We start from the raw sequence: 20,769 nt of genomic DNA on the forward strand, positions 1-20,769 counted from the left end.
AACAAAATAAATAAACACTGCAATGCAAAGAAAAGTTAATTAGCACTAATTGAAGTTTCCGGGAAATATTCTTAGAGGTTATAGTTAAACTTAGGGCTTTGTGAGACACACAGCTTTATGCAGATATTGTTAATATAATTCCACAAACCTCAAAATCCATAGATCTAGGGTTTAAAAATGGGATGTTTGTTATTTTTCCATAGTTGTACAACCTGGAACACATCCAAATTTTATTTTTACTGAACCTCATTCTCATTGCTTGGATATTGCATACATTTATTCAAATTCCAGTATCTATGTTGTAAAAGAAAATAAAATAGTTGTTGTGCTTATTAGTTCTCACATCTGGATCACAATTCGCCCATTTGAGAATTGACATGGTAGCTAGATACAGGCATGTGCCAGCAAGCCCAGTTTCTTCCACTGAGATGTGAATATCATGGTCTTTTATGCCACCACAAGAGTGGAATTTTGATCCTCATGATTTCAGTTCCCTATACATTTGGATGACAGCTATATGCCGATATGTCACTGACATTTGTGATAGGGTCTTGTGTAAACTAGCCTAATTTGGTTTGAATTCCTTATGGTCCTTAAATTATTGGACTATATATATGTAAACTTTTTGTTTCCCAACAGGCCAAGTCTGTTTATTAACAGTGAGAGTACAAGGGTAAGCATTTATATGCTTATATGCTATATGAAAACTTTATGTTTAACCTTTTTGAGTAATTGTCAAACTATGCACCATTTACATTCCCACTGGCAAAGTATGAGCATTCCAATTTCATCACATCCTCACCAATATTCGTTAATAACTTGGTTGTTGTTTTTTTCAGAGACAACTTAGTAATTGAAAGTGGTATTTTGTGATGGTTTTGATTTGCCTTTACCTAGTGACTGAAGATGCTGTTTCATATGTTTCTTAGCCATTTGTAGGTAGTTTGAGGAAAATGTCTATTTAATCATTTGTACCTTGTTTTTTGGTGGGACTAAATTTGAACTCAGGACATTGTGTTTGCTAGCCTATTGCTAAACACAACCTCTAATCCTGTTTTATTGCTAGTCATTTTTCAAAACAAGTTACTGCTTCCTCTCTCTGCGAATGCACATGGACAATTATTCACCTTTTTTGTGTTCCTGGTAGTTGCTGGGATTGTAGGTATGTGCCACTATGTCCTTCTTTCCACTGTTGAGATGGAATCTCAAATACTTTTCTCCTAGTTCCATATTCCTCTTAGTCACAGCTATCTGTATTGCTCAGGAAAATAGCACTCACTATTATGGGCAGAAAAAAAAAATCTTGAGAACTTTTCTACCTATGCTATTTGTTATCCTCCTCAGCAACTGAATTAGCTAGAATTACAAGCACAAGCCATTGGTGCCAGGCTGAATTTCCAATTTCTAAATTGAATCATCTTTTTAATATTGAACTGTACGAATTCTGTAAATTGAATAAAGATTCTTTGTCAGATTCTTTGTCTCCCATTCTGTGAGTTTCTGTTTTACTTTCTGGAATACTACAATTGCAACAGTGATTTCTAATTTATATAATTTCTATGTAACACAATTTGTCTACTTATTTTGTTGAGTATGTTGTTTGTATGTGTGTGTGTGTGTACGTGTGTGTGCGCGCGCAGGCAAGCGCTAGTTCTAGGGCTTGAACTTAAGGCCTAGACACTGTCCTTGGACTCTTTTTTCACTCAAGGCTAGTTTGCTACTACTTGAAGCATAGCTCCAATTCTGGGGTGTGTGTGTGTGTGTGTGTGTGTGTGTGTGTGTGTGTGTGTGTGTGTGTGTGTGTGTTTAACTGGAGATAAGAGTCTCATGGACTTTCCTGCCAAGGCTAGCTTTGAACCACAGTCCTCAGAGCTCAGCCTCCTGAGTAGCAAGGATTGTAGGCATGAGCCACCGGCATCCAGCTGTTTATGCTTTTGGTACTGTATTAACAAACAGCAATGTTCAATAAGAAATGTCCTCATTACCTGACACATGGAGCTCTAACCCTCTGTACATAACCTTGACAAAAAACAAAACAAACAAACAAAAAAACTCCAAGCTATGCCTTACAGAATAGAAGCTAGTTCCATCTAGAGGAAACAGAATGAGCAATGACAAAGAATTAAGTTAAAGTATGAATTCCTATTTCTATTTAGTACACAGTGAATTCTACAGAATAAAGCCTAGTAAATATAGAATATCATCATATTGGTTTTACAATGCATAACACAATTTCCAGAAGGATATGATGAACACTGCCCTATCTTATTGCTTATATAGGACATCTCAAGTGGAAGACAAGAGATGTTGTAAGTCCTAGTTAATGTAACTAGTTAACAAATATCTGTACTCTTTTAAGTAAGTAAATGATTTGTGGTCTATATTGTCTTGAGGCAATATCCAATTAATGGATCAAAATTTTTATTCTGAATTTTACAGTAGATTTGAAGACTTTTAAGTTTACTCTAAGTGCTTTTTCTAATCTTGAATATTCTTGGTATATATGTCAGAATAGAAAATAAATTCCAATAATGTTCTAACCTAAAGCATTCATATGAATGCCTTTTATGGCAGACAAATTTTTCATTTCCAGTATTATTTTTGTTAAAAATGAACAAAGAACTCAGTCATCTAGTCTCATGGCTGGAAAACATACCCCTCTTATGAGAAACAGCCTGGCTAGCATGAAGAGTGGAGGCCTGAGTATGAACACACAGTCCTTGACCACGCCTGCACTTTGACACATCTCTTCCCCTCCCTACACCTCTGTTGCCTCCAAAATCAGGCTTGACTAGATAATCTCTATAACAGGGACTCTCATGTGAAGTGACTAAACAAAATCTTAAGGTGGAACAAGGGCAAATATCTCAGTCAAGGCAGGGAAGAGAGTCAGGTAGCTTTTTATCTACCACGTGTGACTTGAGAGTGACAGGTGAATCCCTCTGAAGTATTTTCCATTTCTACACCTCTGAATGTGAGCTAAACATAAATAGACATTGTTGAAAAATGTACAGACTACTTATTTTCAAGTGATGAGTCTCAACCTTATCTCTGACATAAATGAGAAATTGTTTGGATAGACAAGAGAACTGATTAGGGGACACAATAAACAAACTGATAAAAATTATATCATTATTGGTGCCCTGTCAAGGACACCAATATTCTGACAATAGTTTGATATCTTCTCACAAAAGTTCAAACTTCTTTCTGCAATGCTTCTACATTTTTAAGTAAAATACTCAGTATACACTGTAAGCATATCATGCTTCTTTTGGCCTTCTACCTTCCCAGATTTCTTACATGAAAGAAAATAAATAATTATACAACTATTTTACATCTACCCTAAAATCCATAATATATATGTAGCAAGAAACAGTAGATTAATGGGCTGGAGTATCTGATAAATTACCAGATATTGATGGAGGTGTGCTGGTCAATGGAGTTTCCCTAAGCTATTAACAAATAAGAAGTGTGCCATTCTGATATTACTCCACCTCTACTTATTAGATTCTGTACTATAGATACTTTTGGAATGGTCAAATGTTGGGTCAGCTATGTGTAAAATTTTGGTCTTCCTCTGAAAAAAAATTTGTGGTGTTCTTATAGATTTCTCTCATAATTCTCATTAACTTTTTATGACTAGAGTACAATCTCCTTCACATTCCCTACTAGGTCTATTTTTCATTCAATTCTTCAATAAATATAAATCAGGTCTAGGTCACTGTATGCTGAATATCATGTCACAACTGCAAGATGAACATCATATCACACTGTCCTTACCAGCCTAAGAAATCCCTTCTCCCAGAATAGTGCTTGACCAAGATCATTCGTGTAGTGGACTAAAATCTACAAGAAGCAGAATTTAGAAGTATGATTTATGCTATAAAGATCTCCAGAAAGTGTCAAATGAAGCTATTCATCAGAGGGAGAGGTAACTGCATCCAGGTATGCTGGTTACCCAGGTAACTAGGTGGAGATTTAGCCAGGTGGAGGACATTTGCCTGGTACTCTCCCATGGGAGGGCCTTACACAGACTTTTATCATTTCAGAAAGAGCAGATTATAGATAAACTTGGCTATGTCTGCTACTCTTGCAACTTCACATTTATAAAGGAGGACTGATGGGAAGAGAATTTACCTGTGGTTTTTTTTTTTTCCAGTTTATTTCAAAGTTTTAATTTGAGTCTGGCCCTTTCAATATATTTTAATAATACTATTATTAAATTAATAAATAACAATATTATTATGTCATAATAAAACTTTCTGGTCTCTTCATCTATCTATGCTGCCCCCTTCTCCCCTCCCCCAGTCTCTTGCAAGTAACAAACAATTGTGTATCACTCTTGGGTGTCTCGGTAACAGGGTTGACCATGATGTAATCCTATCACCTGCCCCTCTCTGAGATAAAGGTAGCAAAAGTTAGCCAGGGACTGACTCAGAGATGAAGTGAAACAGAAGCAAACTACAGGTAGGAAGACTCCATGCAGCAGCAAAAAGAGGAAACATGTTCATGTTCATGTCTGATGTAGATTTTCAGAGGAGCCATGAGTAGATAAACAGGAAAGACACAAACACTTCCAGGGATTAATATTTATCTAGTTAGATAAATGAAAAAGAATCAGAGAAGTACCTGTCACAGCAAGCACATACCTGATAGTGTTAATAAAAGCAGTGTTATGAATGCAATATTAATCTTGAAAAGTATTTTTTAATGAAGCTACGACTGAGACTGGAGCTGTGTCCAGGAAACACTGCCCCCTAGAGGTGCTCTGTGTGCTCAGCAAGGCCAGCTGCCACACAAAGGAAGATTTGTCAGAACTGAGGTTTGCTGGCCATGAAGAATCCCTGGGAAGCTCTAACTGTGTCCAAAAGTTTGGGCCCATTATCTAAACCTGCATTAAACATCGAGGCTTACTGACACAAGTGAGATTAGAGTGAGGTTATTTTGGTTTCTTTGTTTCAACTTCTTGAGAACACTATCTTAATTTTAATTTTACGCATGGTTAGTACAGTTGTCTCTTTGTAGTCAAAGAGTAAATTTTAACAACCCCTGCACATGTGGTTGTTTCCTGCCTTTGCCATTCTTCAACCGTTGTTTCTCTTGAGTTGTAGTTTCCTTTATAATATAGTGTGCTTTCATTTGGTAAAAATATAACTTTATCTTGTAGTTAAATTGTAAATATTTTATATATTAACTTTAAGTTTTAAATTTGCCTTTAACTTGGAATTTTCTTTAGATTTACTTAGAATTAGTTTTGACTTAATGTATTCAAGCATTAATTATGTTCCATTTGTAGCTTCAGGATGACATTCTTGAAAAAGCTTTTCTACTTTGATGTTTAAAAAAATGAATTACAGGGCTGGGGATATAGCCTAGTGGCAAGAGTGCCTGCCTCGGATACAAGAGGCCCTAGGTTCGGTTCCCCAGCACCACATATACAGAAAACGGCCAGAAGCGGCACTGTGGCTCAAGTGGCAGAGTGCTAGCCTTGAGCGGGAAGAAGCCAGGGACAGTGCTCAGGCCCTGAGTCCAAGGCCCACGACTGGCCAAAAAAAAAAAAAAAAAAAAAGAATTACATGTTTTTCTCTAGTAATTGTGTTTTACTCTTAAATGCTTAACTCCTAAATCCCCCTCTTGAATTCAAACATATTCACACATGCACACATATACACACGTACATACATACGCAAAGGCACATAAAGAGACACAGGCTCATACAGACACACATAGGAATACATAGGCACAGTACATTTTTCTTTCTTTAATACATTCAGATGTTATAGATTTTGATACGTTTGACTAGTCCTGGTATTTATTTACTCTCTCTCCCCCCCTTCACATCCCCCCTCTCTTCTTACCCTTTCCTCCCTCCCTCCTTTTTTCCCTCCGTTCCTTTCTACTTTCTACTTTCCTTTCTTTCTTTCCTCCCTCCCTACCTCCTTAGTAGTACTGAGGACCTAGTCTAGGACTCACGCATACTAAACAAGTACTCTACTAGTTAGCTTAGTATTTAATTACTTGCAATACATAGAACTAGAGAATAGTTATATGAAATCCTAAATTCTGTGTGCTTATTGTAGTACTGTGTTTTGAACTCAGGAGATCCTCATTTAAACCATGTTCCAGCTCTTTTTGAACTTGTTATTTTTTGAGATAATCTTGCTTTTGGCTTGGGTCAGCTTTGCCCCTGCTCTTCCTATTTAAGCTTCATGTCATAACAGGAAGACACATCATCACACCTAGCAAGATATGAACCATGACCGTCTTGATCTTTGCCAAATCAGTAGCTAGGATTTCAGGTATGAGTTACCAATACAGAGCTCAAAGTCCTAGTTTTTAAAAATAATACTATTGTCAGACATTTATCTAGCCACCCACCCAAACAATTCTGCCTATAATTTATTAAATACTGAACAATCTACTTTGTGATAGATATAAAAGGAAATTACTGTAGATTAAACTTCTAAGTGTTTTCATGAAATAAAAAATACTTTTCAAAATAGCGACTTTTTCCCTTGAAATATGTTCCAGATTAAAATTCCAACTTCCAGAGGAATTATAGAGGATTCAGGAGGATCAGTTGCCTGTCCACAGCCTGCTAGGGCCAGTTTACTATTCTCCTTTCAAGGAGGATTGGTAACCCATGGAAGCATTTGGAATTGAGATAAGATAATTTGAGGTCATCCTGGGCTACATATCAAGACATGTCTCAACTTCACCTTGAAAACGTATGTACAGTATTTATGTTACAGATGTGTGTATGTGCCTAAAAATAAAGATAATTGTTTAGTAAGTCTTTATATACTTATCACACAGCTTCAACAAATAATACCTTGCTAATTTTTTCTTCCTTCTCTAACCCTTTAAAATAATTCATTAAAAAAATTCCCAAAATGCCTTAGGAAAATTCTAAACATTGTGTTATATTCTCGCTACATAATTCAAAACATGTGCTTCTAACAGAATAGTTCATATATTAAAACTTACGATCGTAATATAATTTTTGTACCACATAAAATTACAAATATTCTTTAAAATATAGCAACCAATGTGTGTTCAGGAGTCCTCTATTCCCCTAAAATATATTTGTACCATTTTGTTTCAGTAAAAATGCAAAAAAAATCATAATCCACTGTATAAAGATTACATTAGCTTTAAGTACCTTATTCTCTTGTTATTCCATGACATCTATTCGATAAGTGCTCCTGGGATTGTCCTGAATTACATATTTGTGTGACAGCATCATAGCCCCATTTAATACATTTATGTAACCAGATAACCTCTTGAATAGCTGGACAATTCTAGAAGTTTCATTATATATATATACATATATATATATTTGTTAATAAAATTTAGTTTAATAAAGTATGAATTATTTATGGATGGCATCATGGTGATCAGTACTTGTAGGGGGAATCTGATATCTGGGTATACCATTATTAACTTTGTTAAAACTTCTCAAGTCTGAGCATTGTCTTAATTACTATCGGTTTTGCTTTCAACACATGTCACCTAAATGTTCTTAGCAATCATTACTGCTCAGTGCCCAGTTACATTGTTTTTCCCATGGTATAAAATGGTGATTTTTGAATCCTATAATTTCTTCAGCATGTACTAGCTGAAATTTGCTTACAATGAAAAGAAATTTGTGCAGGGAAGTCAGGATAATGATAGACTCTCATTATTACCAATTTTCAGAAAATGCAATGTGTCTCTAAGAAGATTCTAAATGTGTTCATTAACTTTTTGTTTAATTGTTCTATCTGGGGATTTTATTGCTGTTTTCATTTAGATGTGCTAGTGGCATTATGTATTCTTGGATACTGATAATTTTAGCATCAATATTGTCACTTAAAGCTCAAATGATTTTTCCCAGATTTATATCAAATAAACAGAACCAGAGAAACTAGAAATTGAGAGTGAAGAGTTCATTCACAGATCTTTTGAGAAATTCAGATATTCTGTCCCAAACAAACTGTCATCTTTGTAACTGTAAAGTATATGTGAATTTTAAGAACAGAAAGACAATGGAAAGGTCCATTGTTTTATCTCTCTCATATACTTGGAAAATTCTTTCAGTGTTGCAATAATACGCCAGGAGTTCCATCTCTTTGCTTAATCCTAGCCCATATAAAAGTTTATTATTAAATGTACAGATTAAGTTCAGAGAGGAAAGATGGAGGTTGGTGCTTAGAGAGAGAAAGAGGGGGAGACAGAGAGAGAAAGAGAGAGAGAGTGGAGAAAGGGAAGAGGGGGGAATTTAGTAAAGAGATAAGCAAATAACATTAGAATCAACCCATCATTTTTAAGAAAAGTAATAGGGAACAGGAAGGGATGAGATTTGGAAAGAGAGAGCAGGGTTACTGATGGATATGATATTGTTTAATGTTTTATTTAGGTTTCTCTTCTCCTTTTTGCTATTTCACTCAGCAAAGTTTTAAATTTTAACAACTGATTGATAAACTAGGCAATTCATAATTGTTTGCATGTGGTACCAAGAGCATAACAGTTATACATATTTATCCTTGTTTTTGCAATGAAGATAATGAGTGTTTCATGGAAAACAGTAAGGACTTTTGTCAGAAAAGCTTAAAACATTTACCATTCTAACTCCTTGGAAAATACACAAACACACACACACACACGCGCGCGCATGAACACATGCACAAAGGAACTAAAGTCACATTGTTAAGAAGATAGGGAATATTAAGTACATGTTTAGGTGAGTCATAGCTGAAGATCACAATAGCCTAATAGCTATGCCCATATGAACACATGATGCTAAGTGAAATGAACTCCACGTTATGGAAACAAGTGGTATACCATTGTTGCAATTATTCTCAGTTGTTTTGACACACTTTTTTTTTTCTCATGTGTTTACTTGCCACTCTTCTCATTCTGAAAAGATTCTCTTTAGCTCCTTTTCCTACTTATTGGTTGGTTTATTATTTATTTGGGGGAGGTGGATTAATTTTGTGAGCTCCTTGTGTGCTTTTTGGATATTAGCCTTTGTCAGATGTATTGCTGGTTAAGTTCTTCTCCCAGTGTGCTGGTTTGCTTTTCTAGTTTAGTAACTATGTCCTTTGCTGTGCAGAAACTTTTTCCTTTGATGTAATCTCATTTGGAAAGTCTCTCTCCTCTTTGCTCTGCTCTTGGGACTCTTTTCAAAAAGGTCCTACCAGTGCCCCTGCTCTGACTTTATATTTTGTACAAGCAAACCGGGATGCTTAAAAGTTCGCCCTAAATTGTACCTATGATCCTAGCTACTCAGAGGCCAAAGATCAGAGGATCAAGGTTCAAAGCCAGGCCAGGTAGACAAATTCAAGAGACTCATATCTCTTATAAACCAGCAAAAAACCAGAAGTCAAAATATGAGTCAAGTGGTAAGAGTGCTAGCTATAACTGAAAAAGCCAAGTGAGGAGAAGCTCTTGAGTTCAAGACTCAGTACTGGTACCCAAACACATACAAACACATTTTAAAATAAAGCTTAAGACGTAAAAATGAAGGGTTTCTATGGCACCCAACAGGGAAGACACTAATTAACTAAGGATTTTGTTCTGCTCAAGCTTATACCACATCACTTAATGATTTCTGCCAAAGGCAAGTAAGTGAATAAGAAGGGGCCAGGTTCACAGAACAGTGTTTTCACATGTACTACAAGGAACACAGAGAGAGAAATCAATGTCCACGGATGGAAAAAGATAAAACTGTTAGGAAAATAAATGTTATTTTTACTTCTCTGTTACTATTTGGACATTAAGAGAAAAATCAGAAGATTAATAATTCCTAAAAGAGAATTGATGAATCATTTTTAATACATGTAACTGCTCATTTTCAGTCATAGAAATACATCTTGTAAACACTTTACTTTTGTAATGTCAGTTAACTTTTTCAGATCATTGAGGAATTTTATTGATTCAGCTTGAAGCCAACTCTGAGCATTTCAGTTAAAGGTTGTGATATGTCTAATTTAAAATAAACATGTTATATTAATAACTAGCACTGATGTTGATTTACTAATTACCACTGACAGCAAGTATCTGCCATCAAAGTAGATAGGGAATATTTTCTATAATTGCACAGAAAGTGATTAAGCTCATATTATAAAGTAGAATATTCAGGTATTTGAAATTTTAATCGAATTGGTTTGTCCTGAGATCTTTAATATGCTAATCTCAAGAGGAACTAAAAGGAAGGGTTTGATTCAATTAGATCACTACTTGTTCCTTCTTCTAATGAGTATAATTGTATACTAGCCACAAGTTGAATGAGCTCATAGGACTTGGACTTTCTGAACTTAAGTAAATGCAGTTAAAGAATGCCTAAAATTACAGAAATTTAGAAACAGTCTCAGTGATTTGATTATCATTCCACAATGAAAAAATTTCACCTCACATTATGCTAAGCTTTGTATATTTAGATTTTGCTCAAAGATCTATGATTACCAAGCCAAAGAGATGAAAAATAAAAGGCCAAAAATCATGTGATTGGGCATCTATTTATTGATCTTCCTTTAATACATTCCCAACTTACATCAATAAGAATACTCTTCAACAATAAAAATTCAAAATCTATTTTTCACTCTAATTATTTAGAATGATTAGATCAAATGAATTAAAAAATGTATTTACAATGGAAATAATATGGCCAATAACCATCTTGATTATATGTCATTAGGCAATATTTAGTTTTTTCTATGGTCTTCAAAACCTACAATAATCTTAAATTATTTATTTTATTAGCTACTGTATAAACTGTTAAGATCTTATAACCTCCACCTATATTTCACTAAAATTTATAATTTTTAAAAGATATATAAAGTCCCAGAGTCCCATCTGGCTGGTATAAGGGGAGACCTCTGAAGATGGCTGGGTCCTGAAGGTGGGGGGGAGGACCTGACTGCTCATGAATGTGTATAGTGCTATTAGAAACGAATCCCCAGAGGACATGCCTCCTCCTCCTTAGGATGTTAGAGTAAGAAGATCCTTAGCAGACATGGCATCTGCAGACACCTCAATGTTGCACTTGTCAGCATCCAGAAATGTGAAACACCTTCTCTGTTGTTTGCAAGTTTAACAGCATTGGGAATTTTGTTCTGGTAGTTCAGTTGACTACAACATATATATATATATGCTAATTATGTTACGTGTAAGCCAGTAAGTATATGGAAAATTGTTAGGAAGTAGGTATTAAAGTCAGGTAAATAGATACTCTCCTTAAGGTGAGTCCAAATTATGGGTATTGTATTATCCCAGGGTCTGTCCAAAAATGTAAGTCTGTGTCCAAGTGCTTAATGAAGAAACACGTAAGCAGAGTAAGGGATTGGGGATACAACACAAAGGTGAAAGGAAAAAACATAGAAGTGCCACTGTGCTAGTCACTTCTGAAAGTGACAAGACCTCCATCTTATAGGCATCCTCTGAAAAGTCACTGCATAATGAACCCCAGAATTTTCAGCACAAGAGACAGAAGAAAGCACACATCAACTACACCCCACTCTCTGTAAACCAAGGTTGCTCTTCAAACAGCAATTTGTATGGATATAGAATAATAAAAATCCATCAAAATGATTTTAGAACTGAGGGTAAGAAAGAAAATAGGACATAAATTTGATTGGAATACATTATATGAAAGTAACATGATGAAATCCCTGGTACAAGTAGTATTCAATAATAACTGATTTTGAAAAGGCAACAACTGGTACTCTGCTGCTGTAGAATGTGTCTTGTTCCCAAATCTAAAGTCCCATGTTATTATTCTCCTTTAAGGAGTCAACACAGAATCTAAATAACATCCATATCTAATATCAAATTTGATGGTTAATATTGTTGAGCATCATGTTTGTATGAAAACCTGGACTTGCTGTATAGAACTTTTTCTTGATCTGAGCCCCAGTGGAAAGCAATAGCTTTTATAATCAACTCAAAAAGTTACTTAGAACAATGGAAAATATATAACTCTAAAATTTCAAGAGGCCAACCTTACTTATACTGGACCTGATATTTAGTGATAAGACATGTATGAAACTTTGATCTCTGTCTGGCATGCCTATACTTACTGTGGCAACCCATGGTGGTGAAAATGTCATAATGCAATAAATATAATCAACTATTATATTGTTCTATAGAGTACTAAGGCTACTCAGATGACCAAGACTACTGTGCAATTTGCTTTATACAACATTATGACAAAGAATGAGAGTTAACTCTGACCTAAGAAGAGCAGGAATGTTGTCCATACTATCCAAAAGTAAATGTTTTTTTAGAAACTACATATAAATATTTAATTAGCTTCTTATCTAACCATGAAAAAGTTCTAACAACCAGTGAAATAGTGTTTACACATTTATCTATAATGAAGATTTCAAACTTTCATCCATAAAAGAAACTTTAAAAAAAACTTAGACAAACTAGCAAAAACTGCAATATATTAACAAAGGGTAAATACTTTTATCTTATTGACTTATGACCTTGATTATAATTGAAAAGTGTGCCTTTGTCCATACTCTTAGCACAACAGTTAGTGGCAGAGTGTGGAGACTGATTCCAATGAAGGCGCCACATGTAACACAGCATCTGTATTGGTTTTGCTACCTGCCATAACTTATCACCGTATGCCATAATTCTAATTTCCTTTTAATCAATTTGTTTTATTGTCTCTAATTATACTAAGAAGTTTAAACTAAATGTATATATTTACTAATTAAATGTATACATTTATGAGTACAAAGCACCTTGAAGCTAGGTCTAAATCCTTTCAAAAATGCCTCAACCTTTCTCTTTAGTGTGAATTACTATGAAAACTGGCTATACATCCCTGTTGTGAAGAAATTACATAGTATCTTTTTGTGGAACTATTAGTGATATTGCTAAGCCTTGCCTAAAAAGAAACCCTGTACCTCTTTCAATTGGCAGTATGAACTCGTTCAGCTTTGGAAATTTGATAAGTGATCATGAATTCCTTCCGTAATGGAAATCTTCAACTTCTACAAGGTGACCTTTTTTGTGGTCAATTTGTATGAGTCAAGAACAACCCTCACCAGCTACCCTACATTTCACCTGGAAAGACATCGTAATCCATTATCTGCTCCCACACCATGTCCTGCAGGCAAAGTGTTCAGTCTGCTCCTCTGTTTTGCTTGTTTCTATCTACTTTGGGAATATTAGTGCTTACTTCAGAACTTCTTTTTTTTGAGGCTCTCATTTCTTCCGTTTTTACTTTTGAGTTAACATACATTTGAAATATAAGGAGTTTCATTGTGATATTTCCAAACATGCACACTGTGTATAGTGAACAAATTCACATAACCTCACCTTAGTCCCATTGCTCCATTCTCTCCTTTTCACCTTTTTCAAACATTAGTGGATTTCATTATACTGTATGTTAGTGTGTGTGCATGTGTTGTAAAACATATTTTAATAGTTTCTTACATAGTTAAATATATATTTAGTGGTTACAAAATATGTATGCACATGTATGCTAACAGCAACTTTATTAAGATTTTCCAATTTCTGGAAACACCCTAAATTTCCTTGAGCAGGAGAATTAGTGAGCTACACTAAAACCATATAAAAGCACATTGTTCAGACGTTAAAAAATAGGTGATCAAGTCACAAAACGTTAAGGCAGGAAGTGGGACAGATATAGCTAAATAAATTAAGTGAATCTAAAATAGATGCAAACACTATAACTACGTGGCATTTTAGGACAAGGAAAAGTGTGATAATAGTAGAAAACCAGGGTTTGCCAACTTTTTGGGCATTAGGATCAATGAAGCATAGTAATTTCTTCAAAATTCTATATTCCTGTTGATTTGAGAGCCCAGTTTCATAGCATCTTCTCCTACTGATCATTTCTACATGTCAATAACCTCTGAGCCTCTCAAAGATGCCAGCACCCACAGGACTAGTACATTGTTAAAGTGAACTCTGTTTGGGAACTCTCTTAGGACAACTCCCATGTAAATAAATAAATCCATTACAAGATTGCCACATCTCTGAGCCTGCTGAACTTTACTTCAATATTCTACGAAAGTTGCTCTTGCGTCTCTACATCACTTGCCTTAAGTCATCATGGTGTCTAAATTTGAAAGAACCTTCATGACAACATATTAAAACTGGCTAGAGGTATTCTTCTGAATAATAAAGTGCAAGGCATAAAGGAATGATTTCACTTGCTCCATGGAACACCACAATCACAATTTTGACCACAATGAATCTAATACAGCCTCTATTTACCATTGCAAAAAGGTAAAGCATAATGTCAATGGAATAGGTAGAAAATTTGGGGATAACTGAAGTTCTATAATGGCAACAGGTTTAACTCGGAAATAATGAGTTTATAGGAGAAAATACTGCTGTCTAATTATAACTCAATTGTAAATATATTATTAACCACACATTTTCATTTGTAACTGGTAAATAATATCTATGTATTCTCTTATTAAGTGAATTGACCAATACTTTTTAGAAACTTTCTAGCATGTATAGCTATCTCTTTTAATAAAAAGTCTATACTATCAATGCAAAGATAAAACATGGGAAATTGTAGACCTTTTGAGGAGCAAATATGACTCATTTATAAGAATCTTAATTCAATAGAAAAACTCTCCAGTGATGTTCTGGAAGTATGAAATTTTAGCAGTTTTTCATTCTATAAAATTTTTTATTCAAAATTACTTTCCTCACACTATATTAAAATCAATAGAAATAAAATTATTTGAAGGTATGATATGAAGCATTCTATTCCTCCTAAGCTAGGCTGGCTAGAATTAAGCATGTAAATAACAACTGAATTTGTGTAATCTGTGGGTAGACTAGCAGTATATATGAGTTACGGGTGTGAAAGTAACCACAGGAAAAGAAAAGTTGACAAGGGGCTGGGGATATGGCTTAGTGGCAAGAGTGCTTGCCTCCCATACATGAAGCCCTAGGTTCGATTCCCCAGCACCACGTATACAGAAAATGGCCAGAAGTGGCGCTGTGGCTCAAGTGGCAGAGTGCTAGCCTTGACCAAAAAAGAAGCCAGGGACAGTGCTCAGGCCCTGAGCCCAAGGCCCAGGACTGGCCACAAAAAAAAAAAGTAAAGAAAAATTGACAATAAATTGTTGGATACTTGCCTTAGACATTCTCCACATCTCATGCAAATATTCACTAAAGAAAAGATTGTTTAGGTGGGTACTAGTGGTTCACACTTGTAATCTTAGCTACATAGGAAAATGACATCTGCGGATCAAGGGTCAAAGCCAGCCTAGACAGGAAAGTTCATGATACACTTACATACAAGGAAGAACAAGAGACAAAATCAAACAAACAAACAGAAGTAGAGCCAGTGGTAGAGCACTAACCTTGAGGAAGTCAAGCTCAAGGACAGTGTCTAGGCCCCGAATTCAAGCCCCAGGACAAGCATCACCACCACCAACACCATCACCACTACCACCAACAAAAAATATGTTTTTTTGAGTAGCAGATTCTGTCACATGTTCCACAGGACTTATCCAGCCTAATTAGCCATATTGGACCTAAGATGTAAGTAAAACTAAATCTTATGAGTGGAAATAAATATAGTATCTCTTTTATTTCTGGTAAGAAAACAGAGCCTGATTATTCCATGCTAATTATAAATGTGTAAATATAAAGGAAGCTCAAATACATGTATTAGAATTTTTATTAGAAATTTAATGTATCACATCTCAAAACCAGCATAAAAACATGAACCACAAAAAAGAATACACAGGTAGCATTAAAGGTTTTAAATTAAAAAATTGGCTACCAAGTTTTGTCATGAATTTCAATACAGATTTTCAATTTGAAAACTGCATATAAGATTAACAAATACTTAAAAATTAATAATTCTGAAAAATCCCTAATAGTAAAAAATATATGTATAGAAAACCAAATTATGCAATATAATTCTTGTATAAAATTGGGAAACATGGCTTTGCCTTACATTTTTATGCAGAAAAGCTAGCATTATAGAGTTGAGGTGTAGCAAACTAGTAGACAATTTTAATACTTCTTAGATTAGTGTTTTGAATATGCACAATAATTTCTAAAATGTGGTTTTCAAGTATGGTTTAGTGATGATGAACTATATTCACATGAAACTACAACAAGGAAGACAACAAGCAAACTACTAGAAGTAGAAATACAAGTTAGCTTTCTGTCTGGTTTTATTTTTGAAAAGAAGGAGGCTCAATCTCTTCAACATTCATTCCCCTGACTCCTAGAACACATTCAAACATTATTCCTGTTCCAATAAAAATGATTTCTTTTTAAAGAAATCTGAGCTAACTCAGAACTTTTTCTTGAAGGTTTGTCATATTTTTTTTTTTTTTTTTTTTGGCCAGTCGTGGGCCTTGGACTCAGGGCCTGAGCACTGTCCCTGGCTTCTTCCCGCTCAAGGCTAGCACTCTGCCACTTGAGCCACAGCGCCGTTTCTGGCCGTTTTCTGTATATGTGGTGCTGGAGAATCGAACCTAGGGCCTCGTGTATCCTCCGAGGCAGGCACTCTTGCCACTAGGCTATATCCCCAGCCCTGTCATATGTTTTAACATTGGATCACATTACATGAGTAATAAAAATAATTAAGATCATAAAAGGTATTTGTTTGTGGAAAGTGAAAGTATACCTCCTAAATTACAGTGAAGAGAAAACTATTGGTTGTCCACTGAGGTCATATTGGACACAAGGAATGATTTACCCTCTTATATGTGAAGACATCATAGAAATGTACAGAAGCTAAAATAGTATAGCAGTGTAAAGATGCTCATCCTACTCAGATAAGGTCAAAAGAAAGAAAGAGTGAAGAAAAGAGATGGCAATGATGTCCCTTCATTCTATGAGCAAAACCACTTCTTGATGACTAAATCTTCAACTATATAAATAACTATAACTTGTTAGGAAAAAACCTCATCATACGAGATACCTTACATGGATATCAAAGTAATCAGGCTAAAGTAGGTAAAAATACCAGATGACATAAATGAAAAGACGAAAATGATTCATAGTGTTTTTAAGGGCTAAACCTTTAAAAATAAGCTAAATATAGAAAAGACAAGTAACACACTGGGAGGCAAAATTTATAAAATATCTATATGCATTAGATTTATTTACATAGTATATAAAAGTCTTCAAAGATCAATAAGTGGATAAGCAGAAAACTGGGAACAAATTAGGACACAGAAAAAACACATGATAAACTATGAGGTAGAAATGCTCAATAAGGGTGTAAGAAAATGTTCAAATTATGATTAAGCAATGCAACCTTAAACAGAGTCAGTCAGGCATGGATGGTTCTAGTCTAGCTGAGGAAGAAAATTCACGAGACTTATTATGTATGTATATATGTATGCATGTATTTATGTATGTATTTACTTTGCTATTTCTGGGGCTTGATTTCAGGGCCTGAGAACTGTCCTTGAACTACTTTTTTTGCTCTCTCAAGGCTAGTGCTCTACCACTTGAGCCACAGGCACAGCTCCACTTCTTGCTTTTTGGTGGTCAGTTGGAAATAAGAGTCTCATGGAATTCCTGCTCACACTGTCTTTCAACCTTGATCCTCAGATCTCAGCTTCCTGAGTAGCTAGAATTACAGGTGTGAACCACCAGCATTCAGCTTATGAGACCTCATCTTAACCACTTGCTGGACCTAGTGCTTCACACCTATCCTCAGCTGCTATTTGGAAAAGCACAAATGGGAACTGTGGTACAGGCTAGCCCAGGCAAGATGTAAAATTCTTATTAACAAATGACTGCAACATAAATGGTTTGGAGGCATAACACCAGTGATAGAGTACCTAAGGAGCAAAAGTGCAGGGTAAGAGTCTTTAACTCTCATTGTCTACATGGAGTACTTTTCTCTCTCTACTCTCTTTAACTATATTATACTAAAATAAATTCTTTTTTTTCTTTATTGCCAAAATGAAGTACAAAGGGGTTACAGTTTCATATATAAGGCAGTGAGTACAATTTCTTATCCAACTTGTTACTTCCTCCCTCGTTTTCCTCCCGCCTACCCTTCCCCTTTCTCCTCTCCCCCCCATGAGTTGTACAGTTGTTTACATCAAATGGTTTTGTAAGTATTGCTTTTGGAATGGATTGTCTTTTTATCCTTTGCCTCTCAATTTTGACATTCCCTTTCCCTTCCCTAGTTCTAATACATGTATATACAGTATCCAGGGTACTAAGATCAGATCCAATGATAGAAGAGGTAAAACCATGGGAAGGGAATATGAGAAAAAAAGAAAAGGGAACTATTTCACTTGGCATGTTGAAAATAATTACAACAATGATATGCGAAAGCAAAGAAGAGAGTGAAGCTGGAACTTCACTGGATTAGAATTCCAGATAAATCAGTTAATTAATTAATTATAATAATATGCATTCTAATTACTTTAACATAAATGACACTACACATAAATATATAAGTATGCATACTTTCACATGCATACATTGTATGGTATAAAGGTATGTGAGCGTTACAATTTTGATAACAAACAAGAAAATGGAAATAAAGGAGATAGAGGCTACAAAACTTTACACTGGTAGAGACAGGGTGACCCATTTGGCAGTCTGGATGTGCCCAGTGGTTCCTAACCACTTCCCTGTCCACATTTCTTCTTCCATCATTTTAATCTTTGGGTACATTGATGCCCTCAGCCATTATATTTCAAAAAACAACATTTAAAAGCCTAGAAGAAAAATGCTGCCTTAGAATACTTCTAGAAATAGGAAATCTTTATGATTATTACCGCTACTGGAATCAGCAGCAGATAAAGCAATAGAACGATGAGTGACTGAAAATCTCCTATCAGCCATCACTACACCCCAGTGGACAAGTGTAAAAGTCATGTCAGCTTTGCACCACGTGCCAAGAAAACTCATCCTGAGGACCAGCTGCCAACTCATTTAGACATTGGCCAGGAGGCCAAGCCTCAGCTGCTCCCTCAGCCTTGTTGACAAAGAAGCCCAGCTGATTTTCCACACAGGCACAATAGGCTGAAACTAATTTAACTGAATGACCTCTAGGAAATTAAAGAAAATACTGAAACAATATATTTTCCTTCAAATCAGAATGCATTGAAATGTATTCAAAAGGGGGGAAATGTCAGAATGAATGACATTGTTTTTACAACTTACATGGATTTTCTAGAGATCAGAGATGTACTCCTGATTTGGAATGGTGGACGGAAATACAGAAAGAGATGAAAAGAAATTCCAAATATTAATGGGAGAGAATGGGGAATAATGGGATAGAAGAACTTGGGACAGGCTAAAGAGGTAGAAGTTACATTTTGAAGTACAATTGTGAACTTTGCCGTGCATGCATGTCTGACAAATTCAGTGTGGGAGCAATGGAATTCCCCTAAACTGTCTCCTGCTTTAAATGTCTCTCATAAAGAAAATTGGACGTCCATTTATTCAGATTGTTTGACTCTGAATTTTTATTCCAGTCTCCAAATTATAGTAGCCACACATTTCCTTTGAGCTATTACTTGTTATTTTCATAGCTTTTGTCTTAATTTTGATAAAGATTATTTTCCTCAGATTTAATTGTTCCTTTATAATTTTTAGACAATATATTCGCTTATTTGTGTTAAAATTTAACGACAACTTCTATACTCCTACATTTTCTTTAAGATCATTTTTATCTGCCAAGTTTGATTATTTTGGACCAAATTGGTCAGACTTTATTTTACTAAGACAGCTCCATTCTTTAATTCACCTTCAGTTATTAGCAAATATTGTAATTAGTTTAGTCCTTATGATTTTCAATGGTTTTAATAATTCTTAGATTCATCTTAGTATTTTCTGTTAAGATCCAGGATTCATTATACACAATGTACTTCACCATGTCTACTTTAGTTGTTGTGCTAATGGTTAATTGTGGGAAGTATCACATGCTTTCTTTGGTTGGTTTTTCAGAGTAATATGGAAGCATCTAAAGCTAAATATGGCAGAGGTCAAAGTAAAATTGATAGACTCATAAAAAAATCCACATTGTTCTTCATTTCTCCACTGTAGCTGTGATAGCTGGACTTTTTTCCCTAACACTAAGTACTTAAAATACATAACTCAACTAAATAAGGCTTCTTTTCCTGCCAGAGTTGATTACCAGTATAAATTGTCAGCTAGTCAGCTTAAACACATGTTAATAACAATAGACAATTAATGAGCAAAACATCCTGAATACTTTGTATACAAATTAGATTTTTGCATAAAATGTATAGCTTAAATAGACAACATATGTACAATCCCATCATCCTTTTATTTCACCAAGATGTTCCTTGCATATTAGTTGTAATTTCTGTATCCTTTTGTTCCTGCTATAAAGTAGCTTTAAACATCTGTAACTGATGGCTATGAAAGCCTGAAGACATAGGACACCTGCTAACATTTGTTTCTAAATATTTTCTGTGAATATAATGACTAGAAATAAGATGCATGTGACCTCGGGAGGGAGTCACATTCTTTAGAACTAATGCTTCCTCAGTTGCAATGATATCATCATGAAATCATGGCCCACATTCTAAAATAAACTCACCGCCATATGAATTGTTACCTTACCAAGTTATTTTTGCAGTTGTCTTTTTAACAGTTTCCTTGGAAGTGTCATTTACATTTGTCACAACAGGAAAACAAAGTCCTTGTTTCATTTTATGCACATGCAAATTGGCTGAAAATCGTTCAAAAATTCCCTCTTGAAAATTAGACTTGCATTGGAGCTACACACACACACACACACACACACACACACACACACACACA

General features: G+C 35.0%; 1 protein-coding gene across 2 annotated transcripts in view; it reads right to left on the bottom strand.

The window, feature by feature from the left end:
* The window catches only part of Mdga2 (MAM domain containing glycosylphosphatidylinositol anchor 2), a 701,866-nt gene that overhangs the window by 370,276 nt on the left and 310,821 nt on the right, over positions 1–20,769 (bottom strand). The window lies entirely within an intron of this gene.

Source organism: Perognathus longimembris, chromosome 14, assembly GCF_023159225.1.
Source record: "Perognathus longimembris pacificus isolate PPM17 chromosome 14, ASM2315922v1, whole genome shotgun sequence".
Classification (NCBI taxonomy): domain Eukaryota; kingdom Metazoa; phylum Chordata; class Mammalia; order Rodentia; family Heteromyidae; genus Perognathus; species Perognathus longimembris.